Below are 14,967 nucleotides of genomic sequence, written 5' to 3'. Positions count from 1 at the left end.
TCACTATAAAATGACCACCATTTTTTAAAAAGTTTCTATGAGATGTGGCCAAACTGGATTTTGCTATGCTGGATTTAATGAGAGGTGTGATATTTTTCTGTATCAGATCCACAGCTGTTAAAAAGCTTCTCAGTCATGGTGGAAATGAATTAAATAAAGCCCTAGAAGCATGGTATTGTAGACATTTTTAAAGAGCCAGTGAATTGAATAATGTTCTCTGTGTTGACAGCTTTCCATTTGGGCAGTCATTGGCTTTATCCATAAGAAGCGATATAGAAACACATAAAATAAGAGAATTCTAAAGTAAAAGACTGTCAGTTTGAGAAGATACCGCTTTAAAAGTGTCTTTCCCAGAAAAAAATAACGGAACTGTCAAAATGTACTTTTTATGTGTATTTTGCACATAACATAGTATTCTGTTTGCCTTGTGATAATATCTTGTTTATTTTTCTTTCTACATTGTACCGGAAGAGCATTTACACGTATCTTAAAAAAAGACATCTCTTTAGACATAAAAAAACCCAAGATGCTTCTTGTTGCTAGCAATTGCTAACTTCCCTCCACCCATCCCCACCCAAAAATAACAGTTTACAGTCTGAGCCCACACTGTATAAAGCTATTGCCCTTTGCATTGGACAGATGATATAAACAGATAGTTCTGTGCTTTATCTGGAGGAATGTGGATGTTGTGCATTGCTGCGACAGATAAGCAGCTATCCCTAAAAGGTATACGAACTAGAATTCATGCAGTTATTAGTTCTTTGCTGTCTCCTTTAGGAAAATACATAAACACACTGGAAGGAATAGGGAGAAAACAGCAGGAAGAGAGGACAGCTGGCTACGTATGTTTTTGGCTTGTGTTTGTGCAGTATTTTGCAAAACAGTTTTGTGCCCCAAAGTTTCAGTTTCAGTACAAACAATAGTATGAGTCCCAAGCTGTGGTCTTCTGGACTTCCCCTCTAGAAAACTCTTGTTGTGCAGATCCAGCAAACTCAAATGCATGAAACAGATGTATGTATTTAGCCAAATATTTTGATCCTTTCTGACCAAGGGTGTGAGATCTTGCAGGTGTGATACAGCAGGCATGCAGAGGGTGGTGGGCTGTTCTGCATGTATCCCCTGCTTTGGTCTTTAAGGACAAAACTTTGTTACAAAAACGTATCCTAACTTTTCTCCTGCTGTGGGATTACATGTGTCTAATGCGTCTGGGTGGCAAGTGAGCGAGCTATTGAGCACATATTGGGCCTCCTCAAAATCTAAAAGATTCTTCAAACTGTAGCAGCCTGTGCAATAGGTGTGAGTTCTGCAGTGGTGGGCAAGAGCCAGGTGACTGCAGGTCTTACACTTAGTGTGCAAGACAGGTCTACAAGGAAGTGGATTGCTGCAAATTTTTATAATTCTTTCATTTTCCTAATCAGTTCATGGAGAATACTTGATTCTGCAATCAAAATAACATTCATTTACCTAAAATGCTTTTGAAAGGGGAATTTATTTCTGTAGTAATATCTTCTGTCCCTTACTTATCCTTCTACAGTGACAAAAAACCAAAACACCAAATCCCTAAACTTTAAAATAGGCAATGCTTGATCAAAATCTCCTTTTGTGCATGTCAGATAGTAATTATAAGGCGACAGATTTAAAATGAGGAAATATACATTTAAGGTGCTAGTACGTATTCCTCAAAACTAGTCAATCTTGATTCAGTTCTTACAGGGAGCATTAAAATTATTACTGGCAGTAGTAACCATATGTCATGCTTTTTTTCTTTTTGCTGTTGAATATAGCTGTAAATTAGAACTGGTTTCCCACCACCATTCTGGTGTGTGGTATGGGAGACAGCTTTGCTGAAGGTTTGCAGACTATAGTGGAAATGCTGCATTGCTGGTCCTTGCTCTTAGCAATAGAACTGGAATGAAAGAGGCTAACATCTGATTGAGGGTCTTTCTAAAATTCATTACTTGTAATTTAAGGGTATTTACTGTTTCCTTTCCCAAAATTATAGTGGCAAAGAACAATATCATTTTAGGAAGCTTCTTTGAACCTGTGATGCCAAATTTGCTGCACAAACAATGGGCTCCTGAAGGATAGACTAGTTCTCCAAGTGGTTATTTTGTATATAGTGACATTAGAGAAACTGTTGCTAAACTGTAGCAATCTTAATTCTTGGTTGTCCAATACATGTCCTGTATACTGCAACTACTACCGGTTGTAGTGTTGTTGACTTTGTTTTTGTGGGGTTTTTTGAGTTGGCATCTAGCTTTGCTTAGCTTTCAGTATTTGAATTACGAAATTAGAAATGGAGATCTGGAAAGCAATTATTTCATCAGATGTCTAACATGACACCGAGATGCTTTCAAATCTGGAAATTTGCAAAAGACAAGATGGCTTCCCATGCTGTGATACTTCTATAATACTTCTTTCAAAGTATTGCTCTTCTCTTGATTTATAAATATGCCAAGCTACAGCGATTATGTAATAAATAAGGAGATACTGTGAAATTAATTGAATGCTTTGAAAAATAGTTGGTCTATTCGATCTAAATAATGCAGAAAGTAGTGACAAAACCCTCATGTTCTTCTCAGAGCAATAACATACTCAGTCTCATTTGTCAGATTTCTTTCTCTTCAATGGATCTGCATTTTTTAGTTTTGTAAGACAGATAAAAACTATTCAATGAACCCAGCAATTTATATTCTTTCTTTTTACTTTGGATTATACCGGACTTTTCAGTCTGCTTAAAGTTTTAGTAAATTTGTAAGTATTCATTTTGTTTAACTTTGTTCTTAGTGTTAATACTTGCATTTAAATTTACATAAATACATCTAAGAACAATAAAAAACCACAGTGGGCTGTCCTTCATGCCCAGAGTTTCTTTAAATTCTCAGAGAGCTAAGTGTAGAGAAGTAGACAGACAACTGACGTTTAATTGGTCTTTGTTCGGGGTTGTAGTTGATCTGCGTTAGTCTGGCATCCTTAAGCTATGAAATGCCATGTGCTCTTTTGAAATGACTAAAGCTGCCTGTAAGTATTACAACAGCACAGTTCTCTGCTACTCTCCACTTTGTCTCCCTCAGAGAATTCTGCACAGCACATACACTGCCATCCCCAAATCTCTGAACTTTCTTGGTATCTGTCAAAACTGGCCCTTAACTTCATTGACTGGGAAGATGGGGTTGGAAGGAAGGTTTCCAGCATTGTCCCATTTATTCCACAGCAACTACCAAATGCACCAAGTCCATAGAGCCTGATTTCCATGTATGTCACATCAGTACTGTGGGGAGCCAGAAACCAAGCTTGTGACCTATAATAAAACATCGAAACCCAATGCCCTGGCATGTCAAGGGACTGTTTGCTTGAGAAACTCATACAGACCTAGAACATGTTAGATTATTGGGTCATCAACCTGTTTGATGTCCTTGATATACTTGGGGTACCCTGTAAATAAATACCAAGGAACCCAATTGCTACCTCTGATATCTAACTCTGAACAACTTTGGCAAATGTAATTGCCACACTATATTGCTTTCTCACAGGCCAAAACTGAAAACAGTTGTAGTGATGATAAGGCACTCTGTCTACAATGATGTAATATAATTTTTATTAATCTAATGGTTTTTTTAATGTTTTGTTTGAATTAAATTTTATTTTTTCTTTAACTAAATGAAACAATATTTTTGTTTGAACTAAAAGCTATCTGTTAACATTGGCAAAGTCTTGCTGTGTAGTAAACTTATGAAAAATCTTGCCATTCATTGCCCTATGTATGAACCTAGAGCCTGTAATGTGTTTTGCAGTGGTTGATTTGATAGTTTTAATGACTGGTTCTCGTAATTAGTTCAAGCTAAATTGCTACCATGAGCACGTATCAATAATTCAGTTGGTTTCTGTGCTGCTTCTGAGGAGATTCTGTTTTCTTTCCTATTTTTTTTCCCCAATTGTCTTGCTAATGTTCAGAAATGTGCCCCCTGTGCAGCCTTCCCCCGATAACATTGGCAGAAAGTTTTCTGGCTGTCCCTGATAAGAAGGAGCTGAAATTCTGAATATGGCCTGGCACAGGATGGTAGTGGTATTGTTCACCTCATAGATGCTCAACAATCTGGAAGCAAAAGGGTTTTCACACTGAACTTATCTGATGCCCTACCTCTCATGGTTGAGACTGATTACAGACCTGAGCCATTGATACGGTTTTTACCAGGTGCTTCCTCTCGGTATGCATCATAAAGTATCAAGAAAGGAAAAAAACAACAGATGAAGTAATTTTATTTGCTTTATTGATTGCTCTGAAGTGATATTTTTGTAATATAGAGATTTATTTGTAATACTTACACTTCTACATACATGACGTACGGACTATGTAGATTTTGAAGTCTAGGGTGTACTTTTCTGTAAAAAAACTCAAACAAAGAAAATTCAAATGTGGCATTTGATTTTATTACCTTTAAATAAATAGTCTTATTACCATAAGTTAATTAACATAAGTTAGAGTGCAACCTTTTCACTTTTCCCCCTAGCAAAGTTGTATAGCACTGCTTATTTTCTAGTACAATTGTGTGTTCTCTCAGTCTTACCTTTTGTAAAGCAATAAAGATTACGGGGGCTATAGTGATGTATTCTCTGTAATTTTATAGATTGATTTAAACACTCTCTCTCAAGTCAATATCTTTCTGAAGGCAAAGAAAAGAGAGAGAAAAACTTTAAAATGTTGAGAGCGTCAGTGTTTTCTGTGAGAGATTTGATGCGCATTTTCCCCAGCCAGTTTTACAGGTTATGGACTGTAGACCATTCTTGTGACCAGCCAATGTCTGGTTAAGCTGGTACCTGATGCGAGGAAGTGCTGCTTTTGGAAGAGGCAAATCCTTTTCCAGGGCATGAAGGGAAGTTCTGGGCAGTCAGGTTAAGCAGGACCAGTTCAAATTGATAGATGTCTGTTTTCTTCAAATTCCAGCATCGACCTGGATTTGGCCTTGAGCAAATCCTTTGGTGCTCGCTCTGTCCTTCTACTGAATTTCTTGACCTTCATACTGTCTAACTGGATTGTTTGTTGGGATGGATGTAGTGTCATTCTGTATTAATAGTAGTGCTGGGTGACCCTGAGTGGAGCCTTCAGGGACTACTGTGCTTCAGCTACTGAGATGGTACCGTAGCAATACAGAAATGACTGTGCTGTTTGAAACCTCTGAGAATGTCAAGTCTGCAGTAGCTATGACGTCTGTTCTCAAAAATTAACCTTAAGACCATCGTTCAGTATGGTACTAGAAGTCTATGTCTGATGTTTAAGTAGGCTAGTATCTCTACTACAAAGTTAAAGGGAACAATTTATGTGTCAAAATCCAAGTCATGTGTTTAAATACTTGACTGTTCATTATACTCTTAAGATGCTGATTTTGATACGGTCCATTGTAGTTGTAATGTTTAATCTTCCTAATGTCTAAAATATTGTAAGCTCATTGTAAGTATGTGTGGAGGATAAACTGACCCTCAGTCAGAGCTGGTACTTGTTACACTTCCATGTTTCCCTTCATTGCATGTATGTGAAGGTACAATGCTGTGCTGTGCAGGGCGACTGGTAGAAGAGTTAAAGGTGTGAGGTAAGGCAGATGCAAGTAAGGAGCAAGCTCTAGTCGCTGCCACAGCGCCTGCTGCTAGTGTTTGAGGAGTTACCTGGATTGTATAATCCTGGTAGTATGTCGCTAGATCTGCAATTTGGTAAAACCGTGAGTAAATGTGTAGGTAACAGTTACATGAGGTAAGTTGAGAGCATGTTTTTCTGTTGTGCACACAACTGCTAAATTCTAGTGTTTCTTGATTTTGTTCTTGAGCTGGTTGAACTTGCATGGGTGTAAAAGGAAGAGGTGCAGTTGCTGTGGTTTTGGCTGGGGAGGAGGTAGGGTCTTAGGCTTTTTTCTCCCACCCTCAGCCTGTAGAACTGACTAGAAGAGGGAAGTACACTGTACTTTCTAATGTCTTGTGCTTCAGATACCATGCTGTTGTGGTATAGTTTCTTATACTTCCCTTCTTGTTAGCTTTGATACACAACTGGATAAATGTCCTGTCAAATGAGTTTAATGACAGTACCACTTAAATTAGCAAGGAGTTGGAAGAACGGGGATGTGATGCACTAGCCGTCCTTGGTGAACTCCCTGTGAACTGTTCTAGTTGCTGAGATGACTTTTTCTAACAAGAGTCAGTTACTGGAGCCTGAGAACATGTTGTTCAATGCTTTAACATCTTCATGCTGGAAAAATGAAGGCAAAGTTGTTTGTATTTTTAATCTTGAGGAAGCAGTAAGTGACATGGACACCCTGAAAGGGAGAAATATCTTCCTTCCTCATATAATCTTTTTTGTGCTTTTACTGTTGTTGTTGGCCACAGATCAGCATACGACAGTATGTTTTATCACCTGCTCTGAAATCGGTTGAGATATGTCAAAGCAACAAACATTAGGTATATTTGAGAAGAGTCTAAAAAAACATTTGCAGTAACATATTACCTTAGAGTGCAGTTGTATCTGTAAAATCTGTTGCAGTGAAGTGTGTTCTCCCTATTAGGTTGCCAGACTTTACCTATGGGTACCCAGGGCCAAGCCACAGCAGAATATCCAGTATCTAAGACAGTGACTAGTAAATCTGTCCTGTAGCACTTATCAAAGCATTAAACCCTGGTGAAAGTGCATTTTGAAATTTGTCCCCATCTTTTCCCCTAATGCTACTTCTGTGGTCTTTGACGCTGCTGGGAAGAAGAGCGCTGGAGCTGTGTTTTACTTGTCAGTTTCACACACCTGTATTTCTGGTAACGTAACTGCCTGTGCAGCTAGGTCAGTGTAAGTGGTTGTAAGACACGGTTTTACATGATGCATCAGTATGAAGACAAAATCCCAGCTTTGATGCTAAATGTTTTTCCGTGAGAAAAGATGACTTCCATGTTGCTAAGGTGAGTTGATTCCAGCTCTCATTTATAAACTCAGCAAGTGTGAAGCGGACATCGGTATGAAGATGATCAGGGCTTTCCCATACGACATACCACTTTAACAGTAGTTTCTTTTTGCACTTCAGGGGCTGAAGATTAATTTATTACATAATTGCAGTTATTTGTACACTGAGTGAATTTAACTTGAGCTCATTTTTCCACTTTGAGCTAAAATGTCATGTAATGTTTTTCTTTTTTTACTTAACTTCCTCATACCCTCTGCTTTAAGTTGATGGAAATACTTTGGTAGCATTTGCCAGAGGGGAGAAAAAAACTTTTTTGCAACAGGAAATTGAAAAACTTTTAAGCAGAGTAATACGACTTTATTTTTGATTGCTGAGATAAGGTTTGCTCCTAAAACCAATCTGATATTTCAGTGCAGCATCTTGTGGATGTGGCCATAAAAATATCAAAACTTGCATAGAGCTGAAAGCCACAAGGATACATACCACTTTTCCTTGATAATTAGGGGGACTTCTGAACATCGGTTATAATCATGAAAAGGCAATAATGGAAATCTTGCATTTTTGTCACAGTGCCGCAGAGTGACATTCAGGTTGGTGTAGCTGAACTTCGCTAGAACTTTAAGATTAATTTAGGGAGATGTGAGGGTACTTGGCTTGCTCATGATCGAAAAGACCTAAGAGCCAGAAATCATAAATCTTAGCAAGTCTATTGCTGATGAGATCTCTCCTTAAACACGTCAGTTATTATGAAAACAATAGCCACCATTTTGGGGTCCTCAGTTATTCCTGTTCTGTGTAAGAGCTTCAGGATTGGATTAACTGTCTGATAGTGCTGAGGTGAGTTATGGAAATCCCAATACATTGCAAACATCTTGGTTAAAAGATACTATCTGAAACGGTTACATTGAAATCTGAGTGGTTTTGTTTTTTGATTTTTTTGTTTGTTTGGTTTGGGGATTTTTTTGTTTTGTTTTGTCATCATAACTGACTTAGGTCTAGCACATTTTCCCAGCCTTTCACACCCCGGCCCCCCCGCCTGCCTTCCTCCCTTTGTCTTCCTTCTTCTTACACCCAGTTTCTTTCTGCACACTACTTTCTGCCAGCATCTCCATATCTCCATCTCTGGTGCAGTGTAAATTCAGTGCTGTGTTTTGATTTTTCTGAGGCATTAAATAATACTGAACTGCATATTCAGAAAGAGTGAAGAAATGGCCAGCTAACACAGTCTGATTTGGAAGGTGGGAACACCGTAGAAGAAAAGAGAGAAAATTCACATTTTTCTGACAACATGTATCCACCTGAAAAATGAGTTTCTCTTCCAGCCAGCTCTCTCCCTTCATGTTGACATACGACTTTCAGCAGCTATCCCAGACTACCACAGTACATTGCTTTACACAGAAATCCAGTAGTGCCATTGCCAGTGTTTTACAGCTGAAAATCAAAATGGTCTCCTGTTATTTTTATGACCAATTGTTGTAGTCATGTATATGTTGTTTTGTCATAAAGTTGTGTTTCTTTTTTTGCAGTTGTACCTTGTACCTGTTAAAGAATTTGTTTTGTGCAGGAACAGAGGAATTCCTGTTGAATTCCTTTGGGGAAATGTGGCTAAAATTTGTCTGTGAAGTGGAACTGTGTACAAAAACTTTAAATCCCACTTTAATTCCTTGTGTGCATGCATATATATGTATGCACACATCCATATAAAAAAAAAGTACAAGTGTATATTTAAAAATAAATAATGTGCAAACGCAGGTTTACATTCAAGTATAGACACTCTGTTTATATCCCTGTATGGCTGCAAATGTTCTCACTATATGAGTTTCAAAAGGCAAGACCAGTAAGCCTTCCACTCTGGGGAGTCTGGCTATCCGTTCTGATCACCCTTGTCAACTACAGGCTGAATGTTTTCTTAACATTGAGCCAGAGCTTTCTACTGCAAATGAAATTTGCCTTACGGTGCACAGTGATAAAGCCTGAATAATCACGGTCTTTTTTTTTATTATTATTAACCAAATGTCTGAAATTCCAGACAATCCTGGTTTTTTGAGACTTGGCAGATGAAAGGTTGGTGAATGTGTGACTGAGAATCTCAAGTCAGTGCCTGTAACAGTTGAGGAATGTTTATATCTCGTTAAATAAATTAAAGATATTTCTGTATTTACTAATACTATGTATTGATTTAAAAAATTAACTATCTTTAATATATTTAACAAATACATAGTACCAATAAATATAAATATATCTTAATATTCTAGGAAAGATTTCAGAGCTCACAGTAGGTCAGACCCACTGCATAAAGTAACAACTGTTTTGTCTTTGGTACACTGCCACACAGAAAACTCAGCATGTTTGGGGTGATTGATGTTACTTCTGAAGCTTGGTCACATGAGATGAGATTCTATGTCAAAGGCTGTACATAATGAAGACTAAAACTTATTTTTTTTTCATTGAAATAAGTGACTTGCTTTATGCTGCAGGACACTTGCTGATAGAAAGAGGTCCTTTCCTATGATGTTGTGCTAATCTTCAGTTTTTTCAGAACTGAATCTGTGTTAGGAGAAGTTACGTTCTATATTTTGTGATGGCTCTGAACCACTGTAATCCATTACATTCAAATTGACTTAAATGAAGCATGTTTATCTGTAGGTGCTGGCAATGTGGACCTAAACATTTAGCTTTAGGATTCTTGCAGATTCATTTACTTGACAAATTACTTCTAATGTTAATTTTTTTTTTTTCTGCAAATCAACATTTAAAGAAAACCCTAATTCTTAATAAAATGTGTTCCTTTATGTTTCCTTCCGCTCATTTCTTGCTTTACAAGTAAGGGTTTGGTAATTAGAAAAAAAATAGATGAAAATTCTACTTAAAACTAAGCTTTGACACATTTTCATGGTTTTGACCTCAGTGCTTTGTGTTTTACTTTCCTGCAGTTCTTTCAGGAGGAGAGGGAACATAATTGTATTCAGAAATTTCTTCAACGCACCTGTTCTGCCTGTTACACTCTTTTCCTTTCCTTTGGCATCTTGTTTGTGTTATGCCCTGTAAGGATCAATAAAACCATCTAAAAATGAAAGTTTTGTGGAACCTGGGGGAAAGGAGGCCAAAAGGTGCTTGTAAGTGGATGCATTCAGGTGGGATGGGGAGCCCTGAGTTCTGATACCCCCTGACCAGATTGCCCAGGTGACTGCCCTGGCCAGTGGTCCTTAACGCCAAGTACATGAACAGACAGGGGAGCGAGCGCTCTGTCTGCCTTTCAAAATCTGCTTTGAAAAAGTGATGCTGAGAACTTGCAGGCATCAGACTGTGCCCTGGGATTTTGCAGAAAGCTTATAATGCAGTAGTATAATGCAGTTAATACTGTAATAACACTGTGTTGCAGCTGTTGAGTCACCTGATTATGGGAGAATAAAAGATTTGTGGCGTTTTGGAAGCCTATGGGGCTTGACACAGAGACCTTGTATCAACTAAATTGCATGTCTTCAATAACTTCTGATTGAGCCTCCTGCTGGTATATGTAAGGGACAGGAGACCCTCTGAACATGTCTCACATGTAGCCCACAAGGCAGATGGCTTCACCAGGAGCAGGGGGCCTTGGCTTCGATCCCAGCTTTGGAGCAGGGATCTCAGCAGTTGACAAGTTGTTCTGTTTTTTGCCCTGATCAGCTCGGTTTAACCAATTAGGCTATGAGCTGTGGGCTGGTGGAGCAGGTGCTGAGCTGCTTTCTTCGTGCTGAGAGCCAGATGGCCAGTTAATTGTCCCAATCACTGAGTAAGACTTGGCCAAGTCTCCTGCCCAGTTCTCAATTCTGCTGCTGCACTGCCAGGTTGGGTCTTGTGTCTTTAAAAAAAATGAGGACTTCAGGGACATCTCTAAGCATCTGGACTACTTAGTTGTGATTTAGTGGGGTTAGATTCAAACTCTGAAATGGTTCCTAGCTGACTTTCATTTTCTTAAAAGAAAAAAAAATGCCTAATGCTTACCAGGAGTAAAAACTTCTTGGTCTGAGTTAGAACATCTTGCTTGTTACAACTTTGTTGGTATCGAGGTATGGTTCTGACAGAGAAAAAACTTTCCCATATTTTAAAGAATTGATTCCCTGGGATTTTGCAAGGATAACTTATATCTGTGGAGTTACAGGACAAGAATTGTGGGAGGAATTTTGAGGGAAAGGTTATTTGGAGGGTATTTTAGTTTGCCAGAGTTTCCAGAGTCCTTTTCTAGGATAATTATTTTTCATTTTTAGGAAGAGATGGGAAATGGTTATTTGAATTCTGTATTTAAAAAGATGTGCTAGACTGTAAGGGGTTTTAAACTTGCTAATAAAATTGCAAATGAAGTGTGTTTGCTTATCTATATGCTTATACTTAGTCACTCAGTGTAATAACTGCAACTATAGTTTACATGTAACCTCTTCATATGAATGTATTTGTGAAATGCAATATATGTGGCTCAGTCAGTTGCTTTTGTGTCAAGACAATCCACTTCTGTTACAATAAATAATGCTAGGAGATAAAACTATGGTGTGCTAGAGGCAAAGGATGGGGCAAAGCAGAGTAACGATATGTCCTTTGCAGTGGTGGGGAATTCAGTTACAAAGATGCCTAGGTATTTCCAGCAGGAAATTTTGTTCAATATTGAAAAGGCAGACTCTTGGTCTAAAGTGATTCTGAAGTCCCATGTTGATAGTTACTTAAGTGGCTTGAATAGGCTGTCAGTCAATTCACAAGTAGCCTGTATATGAGAAGGATCAAATATGCAAGTTGATACAATACAGCCTATTTATTTATTTATTTATTTATTTACTTATTTAGAGTTGATGAATTCTAATCTGTTTTTCTGGGTTTGGGGGTGTTGGGTTTGGGTTTTTGTGTAGGTTTCCTTTTTTGTTTGTTTTGGTGTTCTTTCGGTTTTTTTTCTTTGCATCTGTCGTGCTCCACCTGTTTTCTTCAGCCCTGGATCTGTTTTGCACAGCTTTTTTAAGTCACATTTTGACTGTGGCTCTGGTGGTGCCAGTTCTACCTAGAAGTTTCATAGCCAATTGATTATACTACCTCTAGGGGAGAAGGTGAAGAGCTTTGCATAGTCTGTTGTGCTTATGTCTGAAGTCTCCACTGCACAGCGTATGAGCAATACCAGAAAGGCTGTCCCAGGTCTAACTTCTTTGAAGTTGTACCTGGTCTTTTTTTTATAATGAAATATGAGCAAGAGAGCGGCGGTGGAAACACCTCCTTGTTCATGCACAGGTTTTCTCTCCCCAGTTAAATTCTCTGCCTAGAGAAGCAGTTGCACAGAGCTGATGCAAGTTTGATTTACAGTTTCCTGCATGACTCCATTAAGTCCTGCTTGCCTGTAGAATTGAGGCATGGATTTTAGCCTTCACAACACATATGCAGTAATGTAAAATTCTATTTATGTGCAGAGGGTTACTAAGTAACAGTTGCTGAGGGAAATGCAGTCTTTAACTGCATGACGTCTGTGCACTTAAAATTGCCAGCCAAGTAGTGCATTAACATAGATTTTGCACGTTAATGTAATGGGGTTTGCTGTGGGCTGTGTGTGAGCAAAACCTTGGGGAAAAACAATAGCAGTGTAGTCTGAAGAGCGTCCCTGCAGCACGGTCTTGCAGACAGGAGGTGAAAACCCAGTTTTCCCCTTCTACATAATCTTCTCCGTACCACACCACAGTTACAGACCATGATATATTTGTGTGTGTGTTTGTATTTATAACTATGTCTATCTATAGATAAAAAGGTTACCATGTGTAATGAGTAAGTTTTGCATGTGTATCTTCCTTCAGGGGAAGGAAGGTTGAGCGGCAAACAAACACAAAGGCCTTTGTGACTTGTGGATAGATTGGGTGTTGATAATACAAGAAGAAATTTGCCTTGAGCTGTGTCTCCTGTAGTAACCGTATTTACTTGTAATTTTGCACAGAGGTTATCAGAGGATTTGTTTTTTCTAAGGATTTAGTTTCAAGGAATGTTACTTTGGAAAGGTCATGTGTCTAACCTTGTTATGGAGCTTATGTATTGAAAAATGTTCTCCTTAAGTGATCAACCTTTCCTTTAAACCACAGCTAGTATAACTTAAACTAGACCTTTGAGCTGGAGACCTTTTATATGCTGATGAAAATGAACTGTGGAACTGTCATGAAGTTCTACAGCTTTTAATTCATTTCTCTGTTATAAAGCTCTTTGTCTGCATATACTTGGAAGATGGGGGCGGCGTGGGGTGTGTGTACATGAATAATTATTATGGTGGGAAGGTAACATGACCTCCCTAGCTGTGACTGTTTGTTTTAAACTGGTATGTTAGCCACAGCTTTTCCGCTGGGAAGCTGTCATCTCTGGTGACAGTATTGGCTCCAAGCAAAGTGTCTTTAAAGTCTGTAGAAGCAAAGCAGAACAAGGGGAGAAACGTTGTCAGCACAACTCTTAAGTGTGTATCCGCTTCATCCAACCCTTTTTTTTTGTTGTTGTCTCTATAGAGATAGGGGCTTGTGTGTCTTTTTATCTCAAATGTCAGAGTTGGGAGAACTGAGGTTAAGCCTTTTTACTAATAGTGCCTGCCTTTGTCATGTACTTCAGGAGCTTCTCATCAGTTCCGAACACCTGTAATACAGTCTTTTATAGTCACTTAACTAAAATGGATGCAAAAAATAAACAAAACCTTTTCTGCAAAGTTACTTTCTGGCCAGTTGGCCCCCAGCCAATCCTAGTGAATGGGATTATCACAGTTCAGATGCAAGGCTTTACATTTGCCTTTAACGAACTTCATGAGATTCTTGTCAGTTTATTTCTGTAGCCTGTCAAGGTCCCTCTGAGTAGCAGGTCTGCTTTTTGGTGTAGTGACAAGTCCCCCCAGTTTGTTATTACCTGGGTCTTTAGTTAAGGCATTAAATGATATTGGTGTTAGTGATGATCCCTGAGGGATGGGGCTGCTGACTGACAGCCAGTTGGACTTTGTGCTGTTGATCACAATCCTCTGAGCCAGGTGATCCAACTAATTAGCCACACCTTGTATTCCACCTACCCAAACCTTATCTTCTCAGTTTGACTGTAAGGGTAGAGTGGCAGACTGTGGGAGGCTGGCACAGGCCACGCTGAAGTCGAGGGGTATGACATCATGCTTTTCCTCTCCACAGAACCAGTCATTTCATCACAGGAGGCGGTCAGGTTGGTCAGATACAATTTGCCTTTGGTAAATCTGATGAGGCTGTTCCCATGCATCGTCTAGCCATGGAGAACAATTGCTGTTAAAGCTGTTATGTCATCTGCCTTTTAATAAAAAAGATAAAAACAGCTAAGCATTTGAAATGCTGTGTATTAAGTGTGCTTCTCACTTTACCAATGCATTTTTGCTCTTTCGCTGTAGATGCAGAGTTTTCTGTTGAGCACAGAATGTACCCTACCTTTGACAGTCTTTTATACTTGAAATAAAGTATTGCACTTTGGGATAATGGACAAAAAAAAAAAAAACCCAACACCTGGACATGAGGCCTTTTTCTTTCAAGACAAATTGACATAAGGGAGAAGAGACATGAAGTGCACTTTGTAGTTGAATGATGATCCTTCCTTGCTTGCTTGAAACCTTGCTGGAAAGATGGACGCTGGTCACAGATTCACAAAGACTTGACAAATCAATATAGCAGCCTGTGTATGGTAACTCTACAGCACAGACTTGAGTGTTCACAGAAAAAAGGCAATGCTGGCTGGCTAAGTTAAAGGGTTTTTGTGTGTGTTGGGGTTTTTTTAGTTTTATTTTTTAAATAGCTAAAAAAGAGGAAGGATCTGAAAACTAGGCACTGAAGAAAAAGGTGGAGGTTGAAGAAGACAAGTGTTCCTGCCCCAGAGTTTGAGACAGACCCAGGCAATGAATAGACATGCTTGCTGGTAGTGCTTCATTCTCCCCCAAGAGCCTGTGACTTGCACACATGATGACTGTAAGTGGTGCAAAAAAAGCAGTTATTTAAATAACTTTTTTTTAACATATAGCTCTTGAATGTAAACATGATACAGATATGCAGATATG

At 38.7% G+C, this 14,967-nt stretch overlaps 1 protein-coding gene across 4 annotated transcripts in view; it reads left to right on the top strand.

The window, feature by feature from the left end:
* The window catches only part of MBP (myelin basic protein), a 120,139-nt gene that overhangs the window by 28,414 nt on the left and 76,758 nt on the right, over positions 1-14,967 (top strand). The window lies entirely within an intron of this gene.

The sequence above is a fragment of the Falco peregrinus genome, chromosome 3 (assembly GCF_023634155.1).
Source record: "Falco peregrinus isolate bFalPer1 chromosome 3, bFalPer1.pri, whole genome shotgun sequence".
Classification (NCBI taxonomy): domain Eukaryota; kingdom Metazoa; phylum Chordata; class Aves; order Falconiformes; family Falconidae; genus Falco; species Falco peregrinus.
The sequence above is the reverse complement of the archived record's forward strand: the minus strand, read 5'-3'. Positions and strand labels throughout refer to the sequence as shown.